Raw genomic sequence first — 13200 nt, 5'->3', positions numbered from 1 at the left:
CAAGTAGGTGTTTTTGAGGATATTCCTGCAGATGTCCTGATAGGGAATGATTTTGATAATGCAGTACTTTGTGTGCATGCAGTGACACACAGTCAGGTCTGCAGACAAGCATGTAGTGTATGTGGGTCTGGAGGCCTGGGGGGACCCAGACATACTGTTGAGTTGAAGCTAGGACTGGTATGGTTGTTACTTCAGGGAGGGAGCTACCCTGTAGCAGTGAGACTCAAGGTGATCCACAGCTGCTTGTAGGTACTGATGTTCCCTTGGAGAGAGTGACTGCAAGTGCAGAGGTGAGTAGTACTACCCAGGCTGACAGTGAGGCACTGCTGTCAGAGAATACCAGACTTCCTGTGGAAGGGGAGCTGGGAAGGGTTACAAAGAGAGAGTTGAGACAGGCTCAGCTCTCAGACCCTCCATTACAAGGCCAGAGGGATGTAGCTAGTGAGGCACCTGATTTTCAAGGAAAAGGGGAATCTGTATACTGGGACAAAGTGTTACTGTATAGAGAGTATACCCTTGAGGGAGGGCTAGAGGATGAGATAATACAACAGTTGCCAATGCCCAGAGCCTAGCGTCTGGCACTTCTAGCCATAACCCATGACATTCCCTTTGCAGGTCATATGGTCATAAATCATACAAAGAGACATATTATGCAGAACTTTTATTGGCCTGGGATTTCTAGGGATGTAACAGGGTACTGCAGGGTAGGCAAGGCAGGATACAAAGTAAAGCTCCTTTGATGCCTTTGCTTGTGATTGAGGAGCTGTTTCAGGGGGTAACTATGGATATTGTGGGACCTCTGAGTACCCCAAGTTCTACAGGGAAGAAGTATATCCTAGTGGTAGTAGATTATGTTACCAGATACCCTGAGGCCCTGGCTCTTTCCTCCATTGAGGCAGAAAAGGTGACAAATCCTTTGTTAGACATTTTCAGCAGGGTAGCTTTCCCAAAAGAAATACTGACTGACAGAGATGCCATTTTCATGTCAGACCTGCTGTCTTGTCTGTGGAAGCACTGTGGGGTGAAGCAACTGAAGACCACCCCCTACCATCCCCAGACTAATGGTCTTGTTGAGAGGTTAAACTCTACAATCAAGACCATGCTATGGGCATTTGCAGACCAGTTTAAGAGGGAGTGGGACAAATATTTTCCTCATCTGTTGTTTGCTTACAGAGAGATGCCCCAGGAATCCAAAGTTTTTTCATTCTCTGAATTGCTGTATGGGCATGGGTTGAGGGGACCTCTAGATTTGATTTCTGATGAGTGGGATGGTGAGTGCAAATTCCACAAGAACTCTGTTGTGGCATATGTCCTAAATCTCAGGACAAGGCTCAGGGAACTCGGGGGCTTGGCCAGTGAGAACCTGGTAGAAGCCCAACAGCAGAAAAAGGTCTGATATGACAGGAATGCTCGAGCTAGAGAGTGTGCTGTAGAGCAGCAGGCTATGGTTTACATTCCTGTCAGACACAATAAGGTGCAGGCAGCTTGGGAAGGACCCTTTAAAGTGGTAAGGAAGGTCAGTGCTATGAACTACATGGTAGAACTGCTAGGCAGGAGGCAGGTGCACAAATTGTACCAGATTAACACCATGAATCCTTACTAGGATAGGGAGGCCCTGGTGCTAAGTATTTGCAGTAAGAGGCAGGAGGAGTCTGAGGGAGATCTATGGCTACAGGGAGCCAGCCAGGAAAATCCCAAATTACTATGGTGGAGCCTAGGGTTGCAGGCATATGATAGGACAGTGCAACACTGTACTGGGGGTCAGCAATGCCAAAGCAGCTGGAATCTCAAGACAAGAATGGGGTAAGGTATTCCCAGATAGGCTTATCCCTCTCAAGCAATGTTTCTCAAGAATCACTTGAAAAACTAGATTGAGTCTTGGGGGGAGGGGTGTCACGAAAGGAGATATTAACAGCCCAGCTATCTGGAATTTTGCAAATAATTATATGTCATTTGTGAGTATCAACATGATTTATATAGAAGTGTGGCAAACAGAGAGATTGCCAGCACAGCTGTCTGGAATTTTGCAAATGGTTATGTGTCATCTGTGAATGTCAACATTCTTCATATAAGATGTTTGTGTTACAAATGTATTAGAATTGTATGTCATATAAGATGGTTTGTACAGACATGTGTGCTGAAGACATATTTTACAAAGTACTGTTTAAAAATGGATCCACAGCATACCCTGTTGGAAGGAAACAGAAATGTGCATACACTATTGTAACTGTTTGAATGTATATATTTTAACAGTGGAAACTGAAACCCAAGAGGTTAGCTTCAGAAAAATAGCTGAAATTAATTTTTTTATGACTTCCAGCAAGTACCAAGATTTGAGGAAAAGCCCTTGTGTGTGTATTTTCACAGGTAGATGCTAAATACTACCAGATACATCAATGGTTGTTTTTCACATGGGAGAGACAGGTGAAAAAAAATTATATCATTCTGCAAGCTATTCCAGCAGTAATATTTGAGATATTAATTTGGGAAGTCTTAGTGAGAGACAGTATTCTGTGTCTGTCTTTCACCTGACAGCATCAAGATCCACTCAGCACATCTGCCTTGCTTGCTCTGAAGTAAGTGTACTAGGGTACAGTATAACTGTTTTAGATATAGTCAGGAATATAGCTACTTTTAGCTTAGATATTTTTCTTTATTTGAGATTTTCCTGCAATGTTGTTTTAAATATTTCCGGTGATTTTGAACAATGATATAACTGTACATATACATTTAGTATTGTCTTGTCCTTTTATTATTTATTATTAAATATATTTAAACATTTCATTGTGGCTAATATTTCTGAGACATGTAAATTCTGAGAGTACTTGCATATTTATTTGGTGAAACTGTGTAGGCCATGCCTAATAGCCTTGCTCTTGGTCAAACTACAATTTGTATTGATAGTAACATTATGCAGTAAGATTGGACACCCTTTGTTAAGGGCCTTAAAGTAGCTGATAAGGACATGGCTGGTGGCAGTGATAACTACCTCAATGTCTTGGCAGATGGGGGATAGCTAGTAAACCTGTGCCAGCTTTTACCAGATGTGTATGTGTGTGTGTGTGTGTGTGTGTGTGTGTGTGTGTGTGTGTGTGTGTGTGTGTGTAAAACAAATCTCCAGGAGTGTGTGTGTCAGCTACTTGGGCAGGGACATGAAGCACTTGTTTGACAGAGAGAGAGTGTTGGAGGTATTTGCTTGGCCACTCAGCTGAGATCTCAACTCTATAGCTGTGCCAGTGTGGAGTCTTACTGGGGATCTGGAGAAAGAAGGAGAAACCAGACCTGGGCTGACTGTGGTCTCTGTGTGCTCTTCAGGGAAATTGCACTTGATGTAGTGAGATGCATCTGGAAATACTGTGTGTGTACCTGTCATCATCCCAGTGTATGTTCCCCACTGGTGCTAGTGGTTAGGATTGAGGCTTATTGATTACTGGGCCTGTGGTAGAGCATCACACCATGCATGATTTCTTTACAGCCATGTCTGAGAATCCAAGCTATTTTGTTATTTTTACAACTGTCTGCACTCAAAGAATCAGGGGAAAAGTATATAAAGTTGTGGGAAATCCAGTTTGAGAATAATTAGTCTGAGATCCTCAAAAGCCTCACAGCTTCAGGATTTTAGCAAAATAATCTCATTTATACTCCAATAGGAAAAAGAAAGGCTGCATGCAGCACACCCCTGCATTTTTACTATATCACTGCTCTAGTTGCTTTTCTTTTCAAAAATGTCAGTTTAAAATTAATATCCCTGATATAAGTTTAGTTCTAACTGAGCTCTGTAGCAGTAATATGTCATTGTTAACCTTTGTAGATGAAATGACTTCCAGAGTCCTTTCATCACCACCTTCCATAGTTCATTTTGTTTTATTTATATCCTTTTTCTCTTATTTTACTTGCAGCCTTAGGTTAATTTTCTTCTCCTTATCTTTGGTAGGTTATGTTTATTTTACTGCTTGTGCCAATGTTCTACATTAGTTTAATCTGTACTTCTGTGATAAATAAGTGGGCTGGTTGAATTACCATTTCACCTACAACACAGCATAGAGGGGACAGTACCTAGAGTATCTTCTTTGAGTCTGCTGTTTTATTTGGCACTGCATGTTTTCTTATTTTAGATTATATCATCTTCTTACCTACTGTACCATGTAAAAGATATACCGGAGTCACTGCCTTGTTGTCATTTTAATGTGCATACTGACTAGCTATCGCACATCTCTTGAGGAGTACTTTGTATTTCTCTCAGCTCCTATCCCTCTCCACCATACTCATAACCACACTTATGTATAATTAAACCCCCTCACACTTCAATATGTTAGTCCTTCTAACTACAACACTGATGACATACCAATAAACATAATTATCACACAATGGATGCTATATTAAAAAGGATACATTTGTTTTTCTTTCAGTAATCTTAATTCACTAAACCACTTTATCCTTTCTTGAACATAGCATACTGCACCCCAGCACATCCTTGAATATAATAAACACCTTCCGCCTCCTTAGCTATATCAGATATGATACTTTATCTTCCCTGCATGCTGAATTAGTCTACCAATAGACTTCACTGTTAAAGTCCTTTTACAGCTTCTTCATAGTTTTTTAAGTAATGACTTTTATGATAGTATTATTTATAAGCATGCTAATGATAATACATTATCTAAGAAAGAAGCATACACCTTACAGCTAAACATTCACCCAATTCATTTGTATTTACAGTGGAAGATATTTAGTTTTGTTAACATTAGGTTCAAAATATATTCTTTTTTCTATTAGTTCTACTTCTACTCCCTACCAGTTTATCCTACAGCATAATGATTAACTTCATTCCACCATTTTATGATCACTAAAATTAATTAGTCACTAAATTTCCCAGACTTCACACATTCTTGTTATTGATTGTGGTCTTTTGCAAACTTAAAACAGTTGTTATATTTAAGGATATTGACATCCCCTCTTGCGTATAATTATACTAATATTCCCTCCACCCTGTTTTAACTTGTAATTGAAGCATTGCACCTAGTCTCTGTTGACTGATTGCTAGATTACAACTAATTCATTATAACTGACACTGCTGCCTCTCTGGAGAACTGTAATGAGAGATTTTGTGCACAAACAATATTGTTTATACTCTAGGAAAAGTCTTTGAACCCCCCTCCCTTATATCTAGTATTGAATAGCCTTGAGCACTTTGCCAGAGAGGCCAGACAATACAACTGAACATACAACAGAATGTAGAACTATTTACACAAATGTTTACATAGGTATTGGCAGTAACATAGTTGTAGATACGGCACAATGCTGTATTTTCATTTAGGGACAGATCATTTTGAATTCTGAGGTAGGTACAGCTCTTTAATGAAAGAACAAATTAGCCAACAATTCAATTCCAAATAATTATTTCAATTAATAAATGAATATGATTAGAACTGAATTAGTATTAAGCCAGTAGATGGAATGCATAATTGTTCCTTGCCTTATAGGTGCTGCATAGCCCATATCCCTGAAGCACTTACAGGCATGCTGTTTTAGCATATGGCTTTTAGGAACTTTTGCATTTGAGAGTCTGAATTCCACCTTTATCACCTTCAGGACAGAGTTACAAGCTTAAACGTCAGAGATGACTTCTCAAAGGACCTTGTCCCTAATAACTATAGATCTGAAAGAAACCTAAATCAGAAATTAGATGTATGTTAAATATATGATAGAAGAAATAACAAACTGTTAAACAGTACTCCCTGATATGCTGATGGGAGCTCTTCCAACAAGTGATGCAAGTAATAACAAACTATTAAACAGTATCCCCTGATATGCTGATGGGAATCTGTTATACATTAAGCACAGATTTAGAGATAAAGTATAGGAGGAAAAAAAAACTGTCTAAATAAAATCTAAGATGTAGGTGCTATGACAGATGTAGGTGTAAGTCCTCAGTAAACAAAGAAAACTTTAGCAACAACAAGTTAAAATTATAGAGCTCAACCATAGGCTCAAAAAGGATGAATATTAAGTGGGTGTCAGAAAATAATGATCATTTCATCAGACCTTTAGGATCACGGACAATCTGGTAAGGGGGAACCCTATTTCTGCTGAAAAGAAAGGATAAATAAGTAGAATTCTTCTTAATGGATGTGGTTATATTGCTAACAGATAAAGGTACTATGCCATCTGAAGTTAGTATGGAGGGATGCATAGCTGAATTCAGAATATTTACAGTTATGAATCTTTCTGTTGACTGAATAGGTGGCAAGTAATAAATATCTTATGCCCATCAACAATGATTATCACATTAGCAAACAAGGCTACTGACATTAATTTGAAAGGTAACTTAAGATATGTTGAAAATTTGCTGAAATTTGTTAATTGAGGATATGTCTGGCATGTATACATCAACTGCAGACTCCATTAAGGTCATCTGAATGAACAGAGGAGTTAAGAAGTATCACTGAGTAGAACATTCCCATGAAATCTGAACAATCCAGTATATGCTCAAGATCCTGCCCTTGTTGAGCTGTCATGAGGACATAAAATGTCCATCCCCAGAGAGTGAGTATTTGAGAATTATATTAATTTGTGTGGATTTCTGTGTTGTCTTCTATTTGTAGACCCCCTACTTAACAAGGATATTAGTAGGATTCTAATATGGCATCTTGTGAGGACAATGCTCAGGTTTGATAGACTGTATCATGTCAGATATAGAAAATTTGCCCTTGCAAAATAAACAGTAGGTGTAAACTGGTATTGATGCTTCCCAGAAGTAGAAAATAGCATCTTAAATCCACTACAGTGAACACGGATCACTAAAAACTGGTGGTGTGGAACAGTACAGCCTAATGTGTCCCTGTATGTGATCAGGATTAAAGATAAGGTGCAGTCATATATCTATGCAATCAAAGGAGTACCGTTGAACAATATAGGCTTCTTGATAACTTGCCTCCAATAAAACTGAGAGGTTTTGTAGTAGTTTTCTAGGGATTTATTCACTCCTGAGGAAAGACATTGTAGCTATGGCCAAAAATCCAAATGAGCTAATATTTCTGAAGGTAATCCCTTGATGGGTGCCTGCATGGGAAGTAATCATCTTTGAGTGTATGCATAATGACCAGGGAAATACACCCCTACCTAAAAACTGGATCTAGAGTTGAGAGAAACTAGAGTCCAAGAGAGACTCTTAACCACTTAATTAGCATGGTAGCCATGATACATGAGAACAGGCAGGTGTCACCATGAAAAAAGTAATGATGTAAGTAAAGGCCATGCCAGGATGAATACTTCAAAATGCTCTAAGGTTAGTCTTCTTCAAAGTAGGGAAGGAGAGCACTCACATTTAATAAGTGAAACAAGGACATATTTACAACAGATATGTTTTATTCATGCAATAATGGATCGATAGATGCTATCTGCTGTAAGCTGAAGTGGTGAAACATCTCTTACTCCATGCAGTGCAGGAAGAAGGGAGGGATGTGATTAGGCAGATGGAGTCAGAGTCAGCTAACAATATCCTCTCAACCCATATATACATTTATTTATTTATTTATTTACATTTTTCTACAGGGGAGAGCACTGATCTGTATGGACCAAGTTCATGCCCAGCCCAGGAACAGGAAGGCTCTTAAGAAGGCTGTTCTGTCTGGAATACTGTATGTGTTCATGTTAATTAACAGACACCAATAAAAATGAAGGCTCTATAATCAAACATCAAAATGTAGAAAGTCACAAACACAGAACAGACTGCAAAAACAAAACAAGTGCTTTTTTCACTGGGTTGAAAATAACTATCTGCACTCCTTATACTTGCGGCATACCTCTCATCTTGTATACTTATGCATTCTGATTCTTTAGCTGCATAACCATGGGGAAAGGGTGAACTCCCTAGAAATAAAATACCCTGTCCTCACACTGTATTTGCAGCACATTGCTGCAAAAAATAAAAAGTAATTCTAGGGCACTGTATAAAACAAGAAATCTAAGTGAAAAAACTTCACAGTTTTTTAAAGAAAATTAAACAACCAATGACCAACATTTATTGATGCAAAACTCTGAAATCTCAGCTCTGTCTAGATAAGTGTAACTGCAGTGAATGTCAATTAAATGGGACTTTTATAGTCTGGGTTCTCTTAAACTTAATTTTGTTAAACAACTAAGACTGAATTGCATGGTCACTGCTGTAGTTTCAAGATCCCCATTGCTCACTGGCTAAGAATGCATTTGGACACCCATATCCTTGTTGTTAATGATGCGACCTGAAACATGAAACTATCTGGCCATCTTCCTCTTAAAATGATACAAGTCATATATACTTTGGTTATATGTGTCATGCATCTATCTTGCGTTTAGTCTTCAGCCAGTTGCCATCAATGGGGTGGGGAGGTAACAGCAGCTATTAATTTTGTGGTATAATTTTGTGCATTATGTGGTTCTTCAAAGTTCTGTGGTGCAGGATCTGCTATGGACCATATAGCTGTTGAACACATTTTAACTGAAATGCATGTCTTCCCCATTGATTGTTTCCCCACACAGGCATCCATTCCATGACAAAAATGCAGCCCAACTGCCATTTGCCACTTTTGTACTTTCTGCTCAGCACCTGGTGGTATGTGGTGAAATTGCTCAGTGGCCTCTCCTTTACATAGTGAGAATGGGGTCTGTTCAATTACCGGTACACATTTGGTTTTAATAAGTCCAATATGATGTGCAAGTCCTAGGTGTAGCATCAGAGACTACATCTATAGCATTTTAATAAGGAGAAAGAAAATGAACTGTCTTGTACAGCAAAAGTATAGAGTATGAGTTGACATCATTAAACGGTTTTGAATATTTACCTAAATCTTTCATCCAGCTCATTTGTGACTAGATAATTGGATACATACATAAAGGAAATGATTCATAACACTGGTTTCTAGCGCACAGAGCTGTTGCATAGAAGACTTTTAAAGAGACTGGCTGGTTCATTACCCTCATATATCATACTAGTTTTCTCATCCAAATAATCTAGGCAATTTGAAATGTACCTACATGTTTTATATAGGTCCAATGAATAAGTCCCTTTTAATTTAGATGACTGAATGTATTTTTTATCTGGCCTTTCTAATATATTTTTCAAATTACTCCCTTTCTTGGAAGGAACACTTCAAATGTTATTCAGAAAAGGTGACTTATCTAGCGAAATGAAAATAATGTTTGGCATTTACATAAGTAGGGCATAGGAATTAGTGACCTTCTGTATGCCATTAGGTCAGAAAATATGTATAGTGTATTGTTTAGGCATACAAAGAAATGTAAGTTTAAAAATAAAAAATTTAAAAAAATAATCTTTCATGTATTTATACTTTGTTGACTGGGCTAATGGCCTTTTGTCAGGGGAGACCTGAGCTGAAATGTATACTACTTGGGGAAATTTCGCCTTGGCATTGGGGAACTTAATCTGTTCTTTTCAGTAGGTGCCATTGTATCATTTACATCCACCTGAGCTAACACCAACAAAAGTAGATGGGACATCAGTTTAACATCTCACTCAAATGACAGCACACTCAGGAATGCAGCTTCTTCCACCCAGAATAAAAGGGAGGAAAAGAGAGCAGAGAAGGAAGAGAGTGGACTGAGATATTATAACATTTAGTTTGTAATAGTTTGAAATTTTATCCAGTGACTCCCATCTATTCATCTACTTGAGTTTTGAATGTTCCTAGGGCTTTACACTATCGAATATGTAGAGTATGCTTTTTTCTATAGGCAAGGGAGGCATGGAGTGATGAATCTATCCTTGAATTTGACTTATTGATATTTTGAAATAGGACAAGAAGATCTGGTGGTGGAATGAGGAAGTACAGGACAGTATACGGAGGAAGTGGGTGGTGAAGAAGTGGGATTGTCAGAGAGATAAAGAAAGTAGACAGGAGTATAAGGAGATGAGGTGCATGGCAAAGAGAGAGGTGGCCAAGCTAAGGATAAGGCATATGGTGAGTTGTGTGAAAGGTTGGACACTAAGGGGGAAAAGGACCTGTACCAGTTGGCTAGACAGAAGGACTGAGCCAGTAAAGATGCGCAGCAGGTTATGATAAAGGATAATGAGGGAAATGTACTCACAAGTGAGGAGAGTCTGTTGAGCAGATGGAAAGAGTACTTTAAGGAGCTGATGAATGAAGAGAATGAGAGAGAGAGAGAAGGTTGGATGATGGGGAATAGTGAATTAGGAAGTGTAACGTATTAGGAAGTGGAAGTAGGGACAGCTATGAAAAAGATGAAAAATGGAGAGGCTGTTGGTCCAACTGACATATTGTTGAATCATGGAGGTGTTTAGGAGGGATGGCAGTGGAGTTTTTAACCAGATTGTTTTATGAAATCTTGGATAAATGAGAGGATGCCTGAAGAGTGTATAAGAAGTGTATTGGTACCGATTGTTAAGAATAAAGGTGATGTGCATCTGATCAGTCACAGCATGATGTTATGGGGAAGAGTAGTGGAATCTAGGTTAAGAAGGGAGATGATGATTAGTGAGCAGCAGTATGGTTTCAAGCCAAGAAAGAGTACTACAGATATGATGTTTGCTCTGAGGGTGTTGATGAAGAAGTATAGAGAAGGTCAGAAGGAGTTGCATTGTGTCTTTGTGGACTTAGAGAAAGCATATGTCAGGGTACCTAGAAAGGAGTTGTGGTATTGTATGAAGAAGTCGGGAGTGGCAGAGAAATATGTAAGAGTGGTACAGGATAGGTACAAGGGCAGTGTGACAATGCTGAGGTCTGCAGTGGGAGTGACAGATGCATTCAAGGTGGCAGTGGGATTACATCAAGGATCAGCTTTGAGCCCTTTCTTATTTGCAGTGGTGATAGACAGGTTGACAGACATGATCAGACAGGAGTCCCCATGGACTACGATGTTTGCGGATGACATTGTGATTTGTAGTGAGAGTAGGGACCAGGTTGGGGAGACCCTAGTGAGGTGGAGATATGCTCTAGAAAGCAGAGGAATGAAGGTCAGCAGGACTAGGACAGAATATATGTGTATGAATGAGAGGGAGGACAGAGGAATAGTGAGGATGCAGGTAGTAGAGTCGGCAAAGATGGATGAGTTTAAATACTCAGGATTAACAGTTCAGAGTAATGATGAGTGTGGAAGAGAGGCAAGGAAGAGAGTGTAGGTAGGGTGAAGTGGGTGGAGAAGAGTGTCAGGAGTGATTTGTGACAGACAGATACCAGTAAGAGTGAAAGGGAAGGTCTACAAGAGGGTACTGAGACCACCTTGTTATATGGGAGACTGTGGCATTGACAAATAGGCAGGAGTCAGAGCTGGATGTGGCAGAGTTAAATATGTTAAGATTTGCATTGGGTGTAATGAGGATGGACAGGATTAGAAATGAGTATATTAGAGGGTCGGCTCAGGTTGGACGGTTTGGAGAAAAAGCCAGAGAGGTGATATTGCATTGGTTTGGACATGTGCTGAAGAGGGATACTGGCTATATTGGGAGAAGGATGTTAAGGATGGAGCTGCCAGGTAAAAGGAAAAGAGGAAGGCCTAAGATAAAGTTTATGGATGTGGTGAGAGAGGACATGCAGGTGGCTGGTGTGACAGCGCAAGACGCAGAAGATAGGAAAAAATGGAAACAGATGACCCACTGTGGTGACCCCTAACGAGAGCAGCCAAAAGAAGAAGAAGATATTTTGAAATAGGGTTAGGTCTTTGGAATTGGTATTCATTATGGAGTTTTTTTTTTCATAAAAGGGAGTTAACAGGAGCAGTGTTTGACATACCTCAAAAGGTGAGACACAGATCACGTCATAGCAGTCTATAGACCTCCGAAAATAAGGACAGGATCATCTGTTTATCAGGTTAAGAGCATTTTTTTTAATCTTGGATTCTTTTAGTCACAAAATGCTGGGCTCTTTCTAATTGGGACAGTTGTTTAGAGCTACAAATGCCAAATAGGGCATTGTATTCCATAACTGGGTAAACATGGCAGAGTAAAAGACTATTAGGATGGATTAGAATCTGGATGAGAATTCACAATACAGGAGATAAGGGAGGCAGAAAGATTTTCTTTCAGCACTGGAGATACAGATGATTTAAGGACAGCTCATTGACTATGTAGGTCTTTGTAAATCCCAGATCACTGTATCACCCTTAAGGTGAATTCCATTTATCTGAGACTGTGCAAGAGCACTGATTCTGTCAAACATAACTACACTACAGTTCTTTGCATTTAGGGTAAAACTACGTTGAGAGCACTGATGTTAGTTTAATCAATGCTTTGTTGGAGTATTAGTGAATCTGAAAGGAAGTTTAGGATGATTGCTAGTTTGCAGTCATCTACAAACTTATTTAGCTAAATATACTACAGGAGATCATTTCCAGAAAGGAGAGGACCTAGTACAGAGCCCAGAGGAATGTTACTAGCTACATTTGGCCTTTTGGAAAGGGTAGCATTCATTTGGATCAAATAAATTATGTTGGATAGTCAACTAACAATCCAACAAACTACAAAAGTGCTGATTTTAGTTGGATTAGTTTATTTATGATGCCAGAGTTCAGAATGGCATCAAATACTTTAGCTATGTCCAGATAAGCAAAGTAGATAGGAAGTGCTTCTTCTAGGGTTTTGATGAGCTTTTTTAAGAAGCTAACATGCTTAAGAAGGCACAGTCTACCCCTGAAAAATACAAAGTGCAAACAGCCTAGAGTCTGCAGTTCTTGTATGTCCTCACTGATGAGTTTTACAATAATTCTTTCCATGACTTTTCAATTGTGGCCAGAACAACTGATGAGCCTATAGTTACTTGGGCCAGCAGAAGGGCCACCCTTATGGTGGAGAATTTATAACTGGTATCTTGTCTGCCCCACCCTAGTGGTTTTGCTGTTTTGTAGGAGTTTTAAGACTTGGCCAACAATGATGACATGAAAGGGTGGCCTAGCTTTATGCGAGGGAAGAGTATAGTAAGTGGAGTGAAAGTAGAGCTGAATTCATTAGCCAAGATATTAGCTATGGATTCTGGGTTGGTGTGGATAACAAAATAAAAAAAGATCACTTTTGTTTACCAGTTAATTCTGCTGTAGCATAGAATCTCTTTTCAAGGACAACAGTGACTGTTAACTGACCATCTAAAATTTACACAGTAAGCAAATGAAGGCTGTGAGAATCAAACCTAGATGTGCTGCAGTGGGCTAGGTCTAGCAGCACATAGTCTTAATCCACTGCACCAGACTGTC

The 13200-nt window shown here is 39.2% G+C and overlaps 1 protein-coding gene across 1 annotated transcript in view; it reads right to left on the bottom strand.

Moving 5' to 3' along the window:
* Positions 1-13200, bottom strand: part of LOC122808845 (semaphorin-7A-like) — an 851812-nt gene that overhangs the window by 560282 nt on the left and 278330 nt on the right. The window lies entirely within an intron of this gene.

The sequence above is a fragment of the Protopterus annectens genome, chromosome 8.part0 (assembly GCF_019279795.1).
Source record: "Protopterus annectens isolate FY-2018-M chromosome 8.part0, PAN1.0, whole genome shotgun sequence".
Lineage (NCBI taxonomy): Eukaryota > Metazoa > Chordata > Ceratodontiformes > Protopteridae > Protopterus > Protopterus annectens.
This window is presented reverse-complemented; position numbering and strand designations above follow the sequence as displayed.